This window comes from Triturus cristatus, chromosome 8 (genome assembly GCF_964204655.1).
Source record: "Triturus cristatus chromosome 8, aTriCri1.1, whole genome shotgun sequence".
Classification (NCBI taxonomy): Eukaryota; Metazoa; Chordata; class Amphibia; order Caudata; family Salamandridae; genus Triturus; species Triturus cristatus.
In genome coordinates, this window is record NC_140591.1 from 39958612 (window position 1) to 39975424 (window position 16813).

Below are 16813 nucleotides of genomic sequence, written 5' to 3' on the forward strand. Positions count from 1 at the left end.
GCTGGGGGTAGTGTTTTAGGGTTTAGGGTAGTGCAGTGGTCTTTGGGTAGAGTCGGGGGTCCTGCTGGGGGTAGTGTTTTAGTGTAGGGGGTCATGCAGTGGTGTTTAGGTAGTGTAGGGGGTACTGCTGGGGGTAGGGTTTCAGGGTTTAGAGTAGTGCAGTGGTATTTCGGTAGTGTAGGGGGTCCTGCTGGGGGTACTGTTTTAGGGTTTAGGGTAGTGCAGTGGTGTTTGGGTAGTGTAGGGGGTCGTGCTGGGGGTAGATTTAGGGTTTAGGGTAGTGCAGTGGTGTTTGGGTATTGTAGGGAGAGGTGCTGGGGGAGTGTTTTAGGGTTTAGGGTAGTGCAGTGGTGTTTGTGTAGTGTAGGGGGTTGTGCTGGGGGTAGTGTTTTAGGGTAGTGCAGTGGTGTTTGGGTAGTGTACGGAGTACTGCTGGGGGTTGGGTTTTAGGATTTAGGGTAGTGCAGTGGTGTTTGGGTAGTGTAGGGGCTCGTGCTGGGGGCAGTGTTTTAGAGTTTAAGGTAGAGCAGTGGTGTTCGGGTATTGTAGGAAGAGGTGCTGGGGAGTGTTTTAGGGTTTAGGGTAGTGCAGTGGTGTTTGAGTAGTGTAGGGGGTCGTGCTGGGGGTAGTCTTTTAGGGTTTAGGGTAGTGCAGTGGTGTTTGTGTAGTGTAGGAGTACTGGTGGGGGTAGGGTTTTAGGGTTTACGGTAGTGCAGTGGTGTTTCGGTAGTGTAGGGGGTCGTGCTGGGGGTAGTGTTTTAGGGTTTAGGGTAGTGCAGTGGTTTTTGGGTAGTGTAGGGGGTCGTGCTAAGGCTAGATTTAGGGTTTAGTGTAGTGCAGCGGTGTTTGGGTAGTGTAGGGGTCGTGCTGGGGGTAGATTTAGGGTTTAGGGTAGTGCAGTGCTATTTGGGTAGTGTAGGGAGTCATGCTGCGGGGAGTGTTTTAGGGTTTTCGTGTAGTGCAGTGGTGTTTGGATAGTGTAGGGGGTCGTGCTGGGGTAGTGGTTTAGGGTTTAGGGTAGTGCAGTGGTGTTTGGGTAGTGTAGGGGTACTGCTGGGGGTAGTGTTTTAGGATAGTGCAGTGGTGTTTGGGTAGTGTAGGGGGCACTGCTGGGGGTAGTGTTTTAGGGTTTAGGGTAGTGCAGTGGTGTTTGGATAGTGTGAGGGGTACTGCTGTGGTAGTGTTTTAGGGTTTAGGGTAGTGCAGCGGTGTTTGTGTAGTGTAGGGGTCGTGCTGGGGATAGTGTTTTAGGGTTTAGGGCAGTGCAGTTGTGTTTGGGTAGTGTAGGGGGTCGTGCTGGGGGTAGTGTTTTAGGGTTTACGGAAGTTCAGTGGTGTTTGGGTAGTGTAGGGGGTTGTGCTGGGATAGTGTTTTAGGTTTAGGGTAGTGCAGTGGTGTTTTGGTAGTGTAGGGGGTCGTGCTGGGGTAGGGGTTTAGGGTAGTGCAGTGGTGTTTGGGTATTGTAGGGGGTCGTGCTAAGGCTAGATTTAGGGTTTAGTGCAGTGCAGTGGTGTTTGGGTAGTGTAGGGGGTCATGCTGGGGTAGATTTAGGGTTTAGGGTAGTGCAGTGGTGTTTGGGTAGTGTAGGGGGTCGTGCTGGGGTAGTGGTTTAGGGTTTAGGGTAGTGCAGTGGTGTTTGGGTAGTATAGGGGTACTGCTGGGGGTAGTGTTTTAGGGTAGTGCAGTGGTGTTTCGGTAGTGTAGGGAGTTGTGCTGTGGGGAGTGTTTTAGGGTTTAGGGTAGTGCAGTGGTGTTTGGGTAATGGGTCGTGCTGGGGGTAGTGTTTTAGGGTTCAGGGTAGTGCAGTGCTCTTTGGCTATTGTTAGGGGTGGTGCTGGGGGTAGTGTTTTAAGGTTTATGGTAGTGCAGTGGTGTTTGGGTCATGTAGGGGGTCGTGCTGGGGTAGTGTTTTAGGGTTTAGGGTAGTGCAGTGGTGTTAGGGTAGTGTAGGGGGTCATGCGGGGGGTAGTGTTTTAGGGTTTAGGGTAGTGCAGTGGTCTTTGGGTAGTGTCGGGGGTCGTGCTGGGGTAGTGTTTTGGGTTTAGGGTAGTGCAGTGGTGTTAGGGTAGTGTAGGGGGTCGTGCGGGGGGTAGTGTTTTAGTGTTTAGGGTAGTGCAGTGGCCTTTGGGTAGTGTAGGGGGTCGTGCTGGGGGTGGTGTTATAGGGTTTAGGGCAGTGCAGTGGTGTTAGGGCAGTGTAGGGGGTAGTCCACGGGGGTGGTGTTTTAGGGTTTAGGACAGTGCAGTGGTGTTCGGGCAGTGTAGGTGGTCATGCTGGGGGTGGTGTTTTAGGGTTTAGGGCAGAGCAGTGGTGTTCGGGCAGTGGAGGGGGTCATGCTGGGGGTGGTGTTTTAGGGTTCAGGGCAGAGCAGTGGTGTTCGGGCAGTGTAGGGGGTCGTGCTGGGGGTGGTGTTATAGGGTTTAGGGCAGAGCAGTGGTGTTTGGGCAGTGTGGGGGTTCGTGCTGGGGGAGGTGTTTTAGGGGTTAGGGCAGAGCAGTGGTGTTCGGGCAGTGTAGGGGGTCGTGCAGCTGGGTGGTGTTTTAGGGTTTAGGGCAGTGCAGTGGTATTCGGGCAGTGTAGGGGTCGTGCTGGTGGTAGTGTTTTAGGGTTTAGGGTAGTGCAGTGGTCTTTGGGTAGAGTCGGGGGTCCTGCTGGGGGTAGTGTTTTAGTGTAGGGGGTCATGCAGTGGTGTTTAGGTAGTGTAGGGGGTACTGCTGGGGGTAGGGTTTCAGGGTTTAGAGTAGTGCAGTGGTATTTCGGTAGTGTAGGGGGTCCTGCTGGGGGTACTGTTTTAGGGTTTAGGGTAGTGCAGTGGTGTTTGGGTAGTGTAGGGGGTCGTGCTGGGGGTAGATTTAGGGTTTAGGGTAGTGCAGTGGTGTTTGGGTATTGTAGGGAGAGGTGCTGGGGGAGTGTTTTAGGGTTTAGGGTAGTGCAGTGGTGTTTGTGTAGTGTAGGGGGTTGTGCTGGGGGTAGTGTTTTAGGGTAGTGCAGTGGTGTTTGGGTAGTGTACGGAGTACTGCTGGGGGTTGGGTTTTAGGATTTAGGGTAGTGCAGTGGTGTTTGGGTAGTGTAGGGGCTCGTGCTGGGGGCAGTGTTTTAGAGTTTAAGGTAGAGCAGTGGTGTTCGGGTATTGTAGGAAGAGGTGCTGGGGAGTGTTTTAGGGTTTAGGGTAGTGCAGTGGTGTTAGGGTAGTGTAGGGGGTCGTGCTGGGGTAGTGTTTTAGGGTAGTGCAGTGGTCTTTGGGTAGTGTCGGGGGTCGTGCTGGGGGTAGTGTTTTAGTGTTTAGGGTAGTGCAGTGGTGTTTGGGTAGTGTAGGGGGTACTGCTGGGGGTAGGGTTTTAGGGTTTAGAGTAGTGCAGTGGTGTTTCGGTAGTGTAGGGGGTACTGCTGGGGGTACTGTTTTAGGGTTTAGTGTAGTGCAGTGGTGTTTGGGTAGTGTAGGGGGTCGTGCTGGGGGTAGGTATAGGGTTTAGGGTAGTGCAGTGGTGTTTGGGTAGTGCAGGGAGTTGTGCTGTGGGGAGTGTTTTAGGGTTTAGGGTAGTGCAGTGGTGTTTGGGTATTGTCGTGCAGGGGGTAGTGTTTTAGGGTTCAGGGTAGTGCAGTGGTCTTTGGCTAGTGTAGGGGGTGGTGCTGGGGGTAGTGTTTTTTAGGTTTATGGTAGTGCAGTGGTGTTTGGGCCGTGTAGGGGGTCGTGCTGGGGTACTGTTTTAGGGTTTAGGGTAGTGCAGTGGTCTTTGGGTAGTGTCGGGGGTAGTGTTTTATTGTTTAGGGTAGTGCAGTGGTGTTTGGATAGTGTAGGGGGTACTGCTGGGGGTAGGGTTTCAGGGTTTAGAGTAGTGCAGTGGTGTTTAGGTAGTGTAGGGGCACTGCTGGGGGTAGTGTTTTAGGATAGTGCAGTGGTGTTTTGATAGTGTGAGGGGTACTGCTGTGGTAGTGTTTTAGGGTAGTGAAGTGGTGTTTGGGTAGTGTAGGGGGTCGTGCTGGGGCTAGTGTTTTAGGGTTTAGGGTTGTGCAGTGGTGTTTGTGTAGTGTAGAGGGTAGTGTTTTAGGGTAGTGCAGCGGTGTTTGTGTAGTGTAGGGCGTTGTGTTTTAGGGTTTAGGGTTGTGCAGTGGTCTTTGGGTAGTGTAGGGGGTCGTGTGGGATGCAGTGCTTTAGGGTTTACGGTAGTGCAGTGGTCTTTGGGTAGTGTAGGGGGTCGTGCTGGGGGTAGTGTTTTAAGGTTTATGGTTTTGCAGTGGTGTTTGGGTAGTGTAGGGGGTTTTGCTGGGGGGAAGTGTTTTAGGGTTTAGGGTAGTGCAGTGGTGTTAGGGTAGTGTAGGGTGTCGTGCGGGGGGTAGTTTTATAGGGTTTAGGGCAGTGCAGTGGTGTTCGGGCAGTGTAGGGGGTCATCCACGGGGGTGGTGTTTTAGGGTTTAGGGCAGTGCAGTGGTGTTCGGGCAGTGTAGGTGGTCATGCTGGGGGTGGTGTTTTAGGGTTCGGGGCAGAGCAGTGGTGTTCGGTCAATGTAGGGGGTCATGCTGGGGGTGGTGTTATAGGGCTTAGGGCAGAGCAGTGGTGTTTAGGCAGTGTGGGGGTTCGTGCTGGGGGAGGTGTTTTAGGGGTTAGGGCAGAGCAGTGGTGTTCGGGCAGTGTAGGGGGTCGTGCAGCTGGGAGGTGTTTTAGGGTTTAGGGCAGTGCAGTGGTATTCGGGCAGTGTAGGGGTCGTGCTGGTGGTATTGTTTTAGGGATTAGGGTAGTGCAGTGGTGTTAGTGTAGTTTAGGGGGTCATGCTTGGGGTAGGTTTAGGGTTTAGGGTAGTGCAGTGGTTTTTGTGTAGTGTATGGGGTCGTGCTGGGGGTAGTTTTTAGGGTTTAGGGCAGTGCAGTGGTGTTTGTGTAGTGTAGGGGGTCATGCTGGGGATAGTGTTTAGGGTTTAGGGTAGTGCAGTGGTGTTTGGGTAGTGTAGGGGGTCGTTCTGGGGTAGTGGTTTAGGGTTTAGGGTAGTGCAGTGGTGTTTGGGTACTGCTGGGGGTAGTGTTTTAGGGTAGTGCAGTGGTGTTTGGGTAGTGTAGGGAGTTGTGCTGTGGGGAGTGTTTTAGGGTTTAGGGTAGTGCAGTGGTGTTTGGGTAGGGGGTCGTGCTGGGGGTAGTGCAGTGGTCTTTGGCTAGTGTAGGAGGTGGTGCTGGGGGTAGTGTTTTAAGGTTTATGGTAGTGCAGTGGTGTTTGGGTTGTGTAGGGGGTCGTGCTGGTGTAGTTTTTTAGGGTTTAGGGTAGTGCAGTGGTGTTAGGGTAGTGTAGGGGGTCGTGCTGGGGGTAGTGTTTTAGGGTTTAGGGTAGTGCAGTGGTCTTTGGGTAGAGTCGGGGGTCCTGCTGGGGGTAGTGTTTTAGTGTAGGGGGTCATGCAGTGGTGTTTAGGTAGTGTAGGGGGTACTGCTGGGGGTAGGGTTTCAGGGTTTAGAGTAGTGCAGTGGTATTTCGGTAGTGTAGGGGGTCCTGCTGGGGGTACTGTTTTAGGGTTTAGGGTAGTGCAGTGGTGTTTGGGTAGTGTAGGGGGTCGTGCTGGGGGTAGATTTAGGGTTTAGGGTAGTGCAGTGGTGTTTGGGTATTGTAGGGAGAGGTGCTGGGGGAGTGTTTTAGGGTTTAGGGTAGTGCAGTGGTGTTTGTGTAGTGTAGGGGGTTGTGCTGGGGGTAGTGTTTTAGGGTAGTGCAGTGGTGTTTGGGTAGTGTACGGAGTACTGCTGGGGGTTGGGTTTTAGGATTTAGGGTAGTGCAGTGGTGTTTGGGTAGTGTAGGGGCTCGTGCTGGGGGCAGTGTTTTAGAGTTTAAGGTAGAGCAGTGGTGTTCGGGTATTGTAGGAAGAGGTGCTGGGGAGTGTTTTAGGGTTTAGGGTAGTGCAGTGGTGTTTGAGTAGTGTAGGGGGTCGTGCTGGGGGTAGTCTTTTAGGGTTTAGGGTAGTGCAGTGGTGTTTGTGTAGTGTAGGAGTACTGGTGGGGGTAGGGTTTTAGGGTTTACGGTAGTGCAGTGGTGTTTCGGTAGTGTAGGGGGTCGTGCTGGGGGTAGTGTTTTAGGGTTTAGGGTAGTGCAGTGGTTTTTGGGTAGTGTAGGGGGTCGTGCTAAGGCTAGATTTAGGGTTTAGTGTAGTGCAGCGGTGTTTGGGTAGTGTAGGGGTCGTGCTGGGGGTAGATTTAGGGTTTAGGGTAGTGCAGTGCTATTTGGGTAGTGTAGGGAGTCATGCTGCGGGGAGTGTTTTAGGGTTTAGGGTAGTGCAGTGGTGTTTGGGTATTGTAGGGGGTCGTGCTGGGGGTAGTGTTTTAGGGTTTTCGTGTAGTGCAGTGGTGTTTGGATAGTGTAGGGGGTCGTGCTGGGGTAGTGGTTTAGGGTTTAGGGTAGTGCAGTGGTGTTTGGGTAGTGTAGGGGTACTGCTGGGGGTAGTGTTTTAGGATAGTGCAGTGGTGTTTGGGTAGTGTAGGGGGCACTGCTGGGGGTAGTGTTTTAGGGTTTAGGGTAGTGCAGTGGTGTTTGGATAGTGTGAGGGGTACTGCTGTGGTAGTGTTTTAGGGTTTAGGGTAGTGCAGCGGTGTTTGTGTAGTGTAGGGGTCGTGCTGGGGATAGTGTTTTAGGGTTTAGGGCAGTGCAGTTGTGTTTGGGTAGTGTAGGGGGTCGTGCTGGGGGTAGTGTTTTAGGGTTTACGGAAGTTCAGTGGTGTTTGGGTAGTGTAGGGGGTTGTGCTGGGATAGTGTTTTAGGTTTAGGGTAGTGCAGTGGTGTTTTGGTAGTGTAGGGGGTCGTGCTGGGGTAGGGGTTTAGGGTAGTGCAGTGGTGTTTGGGTATTGTAGGGGGTCGTGCTAAGGCTAGATTTAGGGTTTAGTGCAGTGCAGTGGTGTTTGGGTAGTGTAGGGGGTCATGCTGGGGTAGATTTAGGGTTTAGGGTAGTGCAGTGGTGTTTGGGTAGTGTAGGGGGTCGTGCTGGGGTAGTGGTTTAGGGTTTAGGGTAGTGCAGTGGTGTTTGGGTAGTATAGGGGTACTGCTGGGGGTAGTGTTTTAGGGTAGTGCAGTGGTGTTTCGGTAGTGTAGGGAGTTGTGCTGTGGGGAGTGTTTTAGGGTTTAGGGTAGTGCAGTGGTGTTTGGGTAATGGGTCGTGCTGGGGGTAGTGTTTTAGGGTTCAGGGTAGTGCAGTGCTCTTTGGCTATTGTTAGGGGTGGTGCTGGGGGTAGTGTTTTAAGGTTTATGGTAGTGCAGTGGTGTTTGGGTCATGTAGGGGGTCGTGCTGGGGTAGTGTTTTAGGGTTTAGGGTAGTGCAGTGGTGTTAGGGTAGTGTAGGGGGTCATGCGGGGGGTAGTGTTTTAGGGTTTAGGGTAGTGCAGTGGTCTTTGGGTAGTGTCGGGGGTCGTGCTGGGGTAGTGTTTTGGGTTTAGGGTAGTGCAGTGGTGTTAGGGTAGTGTAGGGGGTCGTGCGGGGGGTAGTGTTTTAGTGTTTAGGGTAGTGCAGTGGCCTTTGGGTAGTGTAGGGGGTCGTGCTGGGGGTGGTGTTATAGGGTTTAGGGCAGTGCAGTGGTGTTAGGGCAGTGTAGGGGGTAGTCCACGGGGGTGGTGTTTTAGGGTTTAGGACAGTGCAGTGGTGTTCGGGCAGTGTAGGTGGTCATGCTGGGGGTGGTGTTTTAGGGTTTAGGGCAGAGCAGTGGTGTTCGGGCAGTGGAGGGGGTCATGCTGGGGGTGGTGTTTTAGGGTTCAGGGCAGAGCAGTGGTGTTCGGGCAGTGTAGGGGGTCGTGCTGGGGGTGGTGTTATAGGGTTTAGGGCAGAGCAGTGGTGTTTGGGCAGTGTGGGGGTTCGTGCTGGGGGAGGTGTTTTAGGGGTTAGGGCAGAGCAGTGGTGTTCGGGCAGTGTAGGGGGTCGTGCAGCTGGGTGGTGTTTTAGGGTTTAGGGCAGTGCAGTGGTATTCGGGCAGTGTAGGGGTCGTGCTGGTGGTAGTGTTTTAGGGTTCATGGTAGTGCAGTGGTGTTTGGGTAGTGTAGGGAGTTGAGCTGTGGGGAGTGTCTTAGAGTTTAGGGTAGTGCAGTGCTGTTTGGGTAGTGTAGGGGGTCGTGCTGGGGGTAGTGTTTTAGGGTTTACGGAAGTTCAGTGGTGTTTGGGTAGTGTACGGGGTAGTGTTTTAGGGTTTAGCGTAGTGCAGTGGTGTTTGGGTAGTGTAGGGGGTCGTGCTGGGGTAGGGGTTTAGGGTAGTGCAGTGGTGTTTGGGTAGTGTAGGGGGTCGTGCTAAGGCTAGATTTAGGGTTTAATGTAGTGCAGTGGTGTTTGGGTAGTGTAGGGGGTCATGCTGGGGGTAGATTTAGGGTTTAGGGTAGTGCAGTGGTGTTTGGGTAGTGTAGGGGGTCATGCTGGGGTAGTGGTTTAGGGTAGTGCAGTGATGTTTGGGTAGTGCAGGGGTACTGCGGGGGGTAGTGTTTTAGGGTAGTGCAGTGGTGTTTGGGTAGTGTAGGGAGTTGTGCTGTGGGGAGTGTTTTAGGGTTTAGGGTAGTGCAGTGGTGTTTGGGTATTGTCGTGCAGGGGGTAGTGTTTTAGGGTTCAGGGTAGTGCAGTGGTCTTTGGCTAGTGTAGGGGGTGGTGCTGGGGGTAGTGTTTTTTAGGTTTATGGTAGTGCAGTGGTGTTTGGGCCGTGTAGGGGGTCGTGCTGGGGTACTGTTTTAGGGTTTAGGGTAGTGCAGTGGTCTTTGGGTAGTGTCGGGGGTAGTGTTTTATTGTTTAGGGTAGTGCAGTGGTGTTTGGATAGTGTAGGGGGTACTGCTGGGGGTAGGGTTTCAGGGTTTAGAGTAGTGCAGTGGTGTTTAGGTAGTGTAGGGGCACTGCTGGGGGTAGTGTTTTAGGATAGTGCAGTGGTGTTTTGATAGTGTGAGGGGTACTGCTGTGGTAGTGTTTTAGGGTAGTGAAGTGGTGTTTGGGTAGTGTAGGGGGTCGTGCTGGGGCTAGTGTTTTAGGGTTTAGGGTTGTGCAGTGGTGTTTGTGTAGTGTAGAGGGTAGTGTTTTAGGGTAGTGCAGCGGTGTTTGTGTAGTGTAGGGCGTTGTGTTTTAGGGTTTAGGGTTGTGCAGTGGTCTTTGGGTAGTGTTAGACGGCGACCTCAGAGGAGCCCGGAAGGGGGTCCTGACTACCCTGAGACCCACCCTCGAAGTATCGTAGCCGGGCACTGGCGGGAGACTCCCCAGGGGGAGGAATCTCGTCCCTAGGATCGTACTTCTGGTACCACACGACACAGAGTGACCACACCGTGTGTTCTTAGAAATCAATCTTTATCAAGTAGGTTATCACTGCAAATATGTACAAGGAGAGCACGGGCTCACTGAGTCTCGGAAGGGGTAGGGGGTAGCGGGACAGTCTCTGGCAAAGGTTCAAGGCAGGGATGTATCCGGCGCACAGCTCACAATCCTCGAGCTGGGGGATACGTTGTTGTAGTCGGGGTCTGGCGGGACCGTGAGAGTCTGTTGGAGCCGCGAGTCACTCAGCGGGCTCAGGTACAAGTTCGGAGGTCTTACGATCTTCAAGGAGCCGCGAGTCACTCAGCAGGCTCAGGTACAGGTTCGGAGGTCTTACGATCTTCAAGGAGCCGTGAGTCACTTAGCAGGCTCAGGTACAAGTTCGGAGGTCTTACGATCTTCAAGGAGCCGCGAGTCACTCAGCAGGCTCAGGCACGAGTTCGGAGGTCTTACGATCTTCAAGGAGCTGCGAGTCACTCAGCAGGCTCAGGTACAAGTTCGGAGGTCTTACGATCTTCAGGGAGCCGCGAGTCACTCAGCAGGGCTCAGGAGGGTCCAAGTTCCAGGAGCCGCGACCACGTCGGCAGGCTCTCGTTGTTCCAGCGTCGAATCTGCTGGACAGACCCAGAGCACCCCTTGTTATAGGTCGACCCCTCTTTGATGTCCGGAGTCTGTGCAGGCAGGGGTCTTGTCACCTGGGGGTCGCTTGTCGGGATTTCCTGTCATTGTCTTTTGATCCTTTCATGGCCGGGTCGGGAGGAGCCCCAGACACCCAGCAGGCATGGAGCCAGCCCTCAGGGAGGCCGGAGGGCCGATCGAAACCCATCGTCCCAGGGGAGTTCAGAGGTGCGATAGAAACTGCTCCTCCCTCTCTCATCCCCTGGAAGCGTGATGTCCTCCAGCCGGAGTGGCGCCTCTAGGCCCGGGTCGCGCTGGGGGCCGGGCGGCCATCTTGGTGCATGAAGTGGGCACGCGGGCCCGGGGTGGCCGAAAGGAGAGAGGCCATGGACGGGGATGTCCGGGTCGGGTGCGTGTGTCCTGGTGGGGAGGGTCGGCTGGGCCGTGTGCTTGGGGCTGCAGGTACCAGGTTTCGGTGGTGCGGGGGCACGTAGGGCCATACTACGAGGCCGGGTCCAACACGCGTCCCCCCCAGCTGAAAGCCGGAGAGAACTGCCCATCATCTTGGGGGGTTCTCTTCGCTGAGGCGGAAGAACCGGGAGAGGCCGTCAGCGTTGGCGTGGTCCGTACCAGGGCGATGTTCTACGGTGAAATCCATCCCCTGGAGGGAGATTGACCTCCGCAGTAGCTTGGGGTTTTCTCCTCGCATCTGCATGAGCCATCGCAAGGGCCGATGGTCAGTTTGGACTCTGAAATGGGTGCCGAACAGGTAGGGTCGTAGTTTTTTGAGTGCCCAGACCACGGCAAAGGCTTCGCGCTCTATGGTGCTCCATCTCTGTTCTCGGGGCAACAGCCGCCGACTGAGGAAGGCGACGGGCTGGTCTAGGCCTTGGTCATTCACTTGGGACAGGACGGCCCCAATGCCATGCTCGGAGGCATCAGTCTGGACTATAAACTCCTTGGAGTAGTCGGGAGCCTGGAGGACGGGGGCAGTACACATGGCTTTCTTTAGGGCATCGAAAGCTTCCTGGCAGGCAGCCGTCCACTGCACTTTCTTTGGCTGTTTTTTAGACGTGAGTTCTGTGAGGGGGCCGACAAGGCTGCCATACCCCCGAATGAATCTTCGGTAGTAGCCAGTGAGTCCCAGAAAGGCTCGGACCTCCGTTTGGGTGATGGGTGGTTCCCAGGCCAGGATGGCGTCGATCTTTGGCTGTAGAGGGGCGACCTGGCCGCTCCCGACCTGGTGCCCCAGGTAGACTACGGAGCCTTGTCCGATCTGGCACTTGCTGGCTTTTACTGTGAGGCCTGCCTGGCGCAGGGCGGTTAGCACCCTCCGGAGGTGCTGGAGGTGCTCACTCCATTCTGAACTGAAAACAGCGATGTCGTCCAGATATGCCGCGCTGAACTGCTCTAGCCCGGCCAGGACTCTATTCACCAGTCGCTGGAAAGTGGCCGGGGCATTTTTCATTCCGAAGGGCATTACGCGGAAGCGGTAGTGTCCATCGGGGGTGGAGAAAGCGGACCGCTCCTTGGCCCCCTCGGTGAGCGCAATCTGCCAGTATCCGCAGGTGAGGTCGAATGTGCTGAGGAACCGGGCTGCCCCTAGGCGGTCAATGAGTTCGTCGGCTCGTGGAATGGGGTGGGCATCGGCTCGGGTAACGTCATTGAGCCCCCGGTAGTCCACGCAGAATCGGAGCTCGGGGGCGACACCGGGGGCCGCTGCCTTCGGGACCAGGACCACGGGGCTGGCCCAGGGACTGTCAGATGGCTCGATCACCCCCAGGGTCAACATCTTCGAGACTTCCGCTTGAATGCAGGACCGGACCCGATCAGGAACTCGGTAGGCTCGGTGTCTCACCGGCGGGCTGTCCCCGGTGTCCACGTCATGAACACACCAGTCGGTGACCCGGGGGGTCAGGGAGAAGAGGTCGGAAAATTGTCTTAGGAGCTGGCGGCAGTCCGCTTGTTGCTGGGCAGTGAGGGCTGGGGAGAGGTTCACTCCTTCCACGGAGCCATCCTGCTCCTTGACACACAGGAGGTCCGGGAGGGGATCAGACTCATCTTCGGCCCCGTCATCGGTGGCCAGCAGGAGGCTCAGTTCTGTCCGCACGAAGTGAGGCTTGAGGCGGTTCACGTGAAGGACCCGGAGGGGATCCCGAGGCGACTGGACGTCCACCAAGTATGTGACTTGACTCTTCCGCTCAACCACTTTGTAGGGCCCAGTCCACCTGTCCTGGAGGGCGCCAGGCTTCACGGGGGCCATGACCCACACCTGCTGGCCCGGCTGGAACTCGACCAGAGTGGCATTCTGGTCGTACCAGCGCTTCATCTCTTCTTGGCTTGCCTCCAGGTTGGCCTCGGCCAGTTCTCGGAACTTCCTGGTCTGGTTCCGGAGGGCCAGGACGTACTGGAACACATCTCGGGGGGTGGTCTGGGGTGCTGCCTCCCACCCTTCCTTAACCAAACTGAGGGGACCTCGGACGGGGTGTCCATAGAGTAATTCAAATGGGCTGAACCCTAAGGACTTCTGGGGGACCTCCCGGTAAGCAAACAAGAGGCAGGGGAGCAGGACGTCCCACTTACGCCGGAGGGGCTCTTCTAGGCCAGCGATCATCCCTTTCAAAGTCCTATTAAACCTTTCTACTAGGCCGTTCCCTTGGGGATGGTACGGGGTGGTGAACTTATAGGACACCCCACATTGTTGCCACAGGGACGTCATATATTTCGAGATAAAATTAGTTCCGCGATCGCTCACGACCTCGCGGGGAAAACCCACCCTGGAAAAGATCCCCATCAGGGCCCGGCCCACCACGGGGGCCGTGATGGTGCGTAGGGGAATAGCCTCAGGATAGCGGGTGGCGTGATCCACTAGGACCAAGATGAAACGGTGACCTTGGGAGGTGGGGGGGTCAAGTGGTCCCACGATGTCGATTCCGACTCGTTCGAAAGGGGTACTGACGACCGGGAAGGGTTGGAGGGGAGCCTTGCGCTTCCCCCCACTCTTCCCACTAGCCTGGCACGTGGGGCAGGACTTGCAGTGGGCTTCTACCGCTGCTCTCATTCTAGGCCAGTAAAAATGGGTCACGAGACGGCTGTAGGTCTTGTCCTGACCCAGGTGGCCGGCGAGGGGGACGTCGTGGGCTAAGCCCAGGAGGAAGTCTCGGAAGCGGAGGGGTACCACCAGTACCCGTCCGGATCCCAGCTCCACCGACTTCTGCTCACTGTACAAGATGTTATTTTCCCAATAGATTCGGTGCGTCCCGGACTGGTCACCTGCGGCTTGGCCCTCGGCCTGGCGCCGTAGCCCGACCAGGGAAGGACAAGTGGCTTGCTCCCGGCAAAATTCTTCCCGGGTGGGCCCGCCCTCGTGGCGCCACTGGGCCAATTCGGGTAGGTCTCCCAACTCGGGGACCGGGGCGGGGTCGGATGGTGCGGGTTCGTCGCTGGCGACGGACCCTTCTGATGGGGGGACGGGAGGACCCTCGGCGGGGACTGTTCTGGTCTCTTCGATCGGGGTGCTTTCGACTTCTCTCCGGGGAGTGAGTCGGGCTGACATAGATCGGGTGGTGGCGCACACCCACTCGGGGAGTCCCATCATTCCTAGGTGGGCCTTGCGCTCGACGTGCTTCCAGGGAGAACTCTCCAGGTCGTTCCCCAAGAGGCAGTCGACCGGCTGGGAGGTTCTTACGGCAACCTTGAGTTTACCTATCACCCCTCCCCACTCAAACGGCACCAGGGCTACCTGACACATACTTTCTCTATTGTCTGCGGAAATTACGGGGCAAAAGACGTTGGGGAGGATCTGCTCCTCGGGGACTAGGTGCCTGAGGACACCGGTGATACTGGCCCCGGTGTCCCGCAGGGCCTCTACTTGGTGGCCATTGATCTTGACTAGCTGCCCGTTATTTCTTGGTGTTGGAGGGTAGGAGGCTACCAGGGATCATCTCCCTATCTCCCAGGGATACTAGGGCCATCGCTGCGGGTTCCCACTCCTCGGTTTCCTCAACCTCCTCCCCCAGGGCTACGTTGGCTATCTGTCTCGTAGGGGTGGTAGGGGAGACTTGGGTGGCCATGGGGCACTCTGGGTCATTGGCGTAGTGCCCGGGTTTCTGGCAACGGAAACACGTGACGGTCACCCGGTGTCCCCGTCTCCCAGGGGGCCCTGTCACTGGTGGGGGGGGCGCCGGGAAAGGTGGAGGTTGTGTTTTCGGGGGGCTAGGCTGGGACTCTCTCGGCCCCCCCTGGTTCCCTCCCCCTCTCTGGCGGGGTTGTCCCTGACTGGCTCGGGGGTACTCTCCTACCATGCCCCGGGAGACCCGGGTGTTGGTCCAGCGGTCGGCCTCCACAGCCAGTTTCCTGGGATCTGTGAGCTTGCTGTCAAGCAGATGCTGACGTAGTTCTATGAAGCAGTTCGCAGCCAGGTGTTCCCACAACATGAGGTCGGTGAGTTCGGCCAGGGTGGTGACTTTGCTGCCCTTGATCCACCCATCGAAGGCCCGACTGAAAAAGTTTACATACTCCACCCAGGTGGTGCCCGGGATCTTCCTACAGTCCCGGAATCGCTGACGGTACATTTCTGGGGTGAGGCCGTATCTTGTGAGTAGAGCCTCTTTCATGTGGCTGTAGGAGGTCTGCAGGGAGAGGGGTAGGTCGAGCAGGGTGTCCCTTCCTTCGCTCAGAAACCGCCCCCACAACCCCGCCCCCCGGTCCTTCTGCGGGACCCGATGGGAGGTCATGGCGACCTCGTAGGCCCTGAACCATTGATGAATGTCATCGTTTTTATAATATTCTTTGACCACGTCCTTGGGGATGTGGACCTTCTGTTCCGCTGGGGAGGCCGTCTCTCGGTTTCCCGGGGGCCTCCCTTCCTCGTTTCTGGCCTTGAGCTCGAGTTCCTTCAAGCTGCGTTCGTGCTCCAGTTGGAGTTTCCTTCCTTCGTGCTCCCGTTGGAGCTTCTTTTCTTCCAGTTCGCCTTGTACACGCATTTGCTCTACTGCTAGCTTTTTTTCCGCTAACTTCAATTCGCCTTCGATTTTGAGTTTGGCTAACTCGAGTTCATGATTGCGACTTCTCTCTCTGTCCGCGAGTTCTTCCGGGGATAGGCCCCCGTCTGGTACGATGCCTCGCACCTGATTGCTGCTGCTTCCACTTTGGGGGGGTTCGGCTTCGTCGGGGCGCTCCCCCGTGCCTTCCGGGCGGGAGGCCCCGGTATCCACCCAAGTTTTCAGTGCTTTCTGCAAATCTTCTTTAGTGTTGAGACCGGTGGTAGCGATTTTAAGTTCTTTGCAAAATTGCTTTAGCTCTTTGTGTGTGTATTCTTCTAGATGCTCCACCTGGAACACCCTGTTGGCGTGGGTTTCTGCGGGGCTCATGGCGCTTCCTTCTGCCATCTTTGTCGGTAGTGCGTCCGTCGTTCACGGTACGATCTCTAGGTGATGGGCCCGAATCCCGTCGCTTGCCACCAATGTTAGACGGCGACCTCAGAGGAGCCCGGAAGGGGGTCCTGACTACCCTGAGACCCACCCTCAAAGTATCGTAGCCGGGCACTGGCGGGAGACTCCCCAGGGGGAGGAATCTCGTCCCTAGGATCGTACTTCTGGTACCACACGACACAGAGTGACCACACCGTGTGTTCTTAGAAATCAATCTTTATCAAGTAGGTTATCACTGCAAATATGTACAAGGAGAGCACGGGCTCACTGAGTCTCGGAAGGGGTAGGGGGTAGCGGGACAGTCTCTGGCAAAGGTTCAAGGCAGGGACGTATCCGGCGCACAGCTCACAATCCTCGAGCTGGGGGATACGTTGTTGTAGTCGGGGTCTGGCGGGACCGTGAGAGTCTGTTGGAGCCGCGAGTCACTCAGCGGGCTCAGGTACAAGTTCGGAGGTCTTACGATCTTCAAGGAGCCGCGAGTCACTCAGCAGGCTCAGGTACAGGTTCGGAGGTCTTACGATCTTCAAGGAGCCGCGAGTCACTCAGCAGGCTCAGGTACAAGTTCGGAGGTCTTACGATCTTCAAGGAGCCGCGAGTCACTCAGCAGGCTCAGGCACGAGTTCGGAGGTCTTACGATCTTCAAGGAGCCGCGAGTCACTCAGCAGGCTCAGGTACAAGTTCGGAGGTCTTACGATCTTCAGGGAGCCGCGAGTCACTCAGCAGGGCTCAGGAGGGTCCAAGTTCCAGGAGCCGCGACCACGTCGGCAGGCTCTCGTTGTTCCAGCGTCGAATCTGCTGGACAGACCCAGAGCACCCCTTGTTATAGGTCGACCCCTCTTTGATGTCCGGAGTCTGTGCAGGCAGGGGTCTTGTCACCTGGGGGTCGCTTGTCGGGATTTCCTGTCATTGTCTTTTGATCCTTTCATGGCCGGGTCGGGAGGAGCCCCAGACACCCAGCAGGCATGGAGCCAGCCCTCAGGGAGGCCGGAGGGCCGATCGAAACCCATCGTCCCAGGGGAGTTCAGAGGTGCGATAGAAACTGCTCCTCCCTCTCTCATCCCCTGGAAGCGTGATGTCCTCCAGCCGGAGTGGCGCCTCTAGGCCCGGGTCGCGCTGGGGGCCGGGCGGCCATCTTGGTGCATGAAGTGGGCACGCGGGCCCGGGGTGGCCGAAAGGAGAGAGGCCATGGACGGGGATGTCCGGGTCGGGTGCGTGTGTCCTGGTGGGGAGGGTCGGCTGGGCCGTGTGCTTGGGGCTGCAGGTACCAGGTTTCGGTGGTGCGGGGGCACGTAGGGCCATACTAGGAGGCCGGGTCCAACAGGTAGTGTAGGGGGTCGTGTGGGATGCAGTGCTTTAGGGTTTACGATAGTGCAGTGGTCTTTGGGTAGTGTAGGGGGTCGTGCTGGGGGTAGTGTTTTAAGGTTTATGGTTTTGCAGTGGTGTTTGGATAGTGTAGGGGGTTTTGCTGGGGGGAAGTGTTTTAGGGTTTAGGGTAGTGCAGTGGTGTTAGGGTAGTGTAGGGTGTCGTGCGGGGGAAG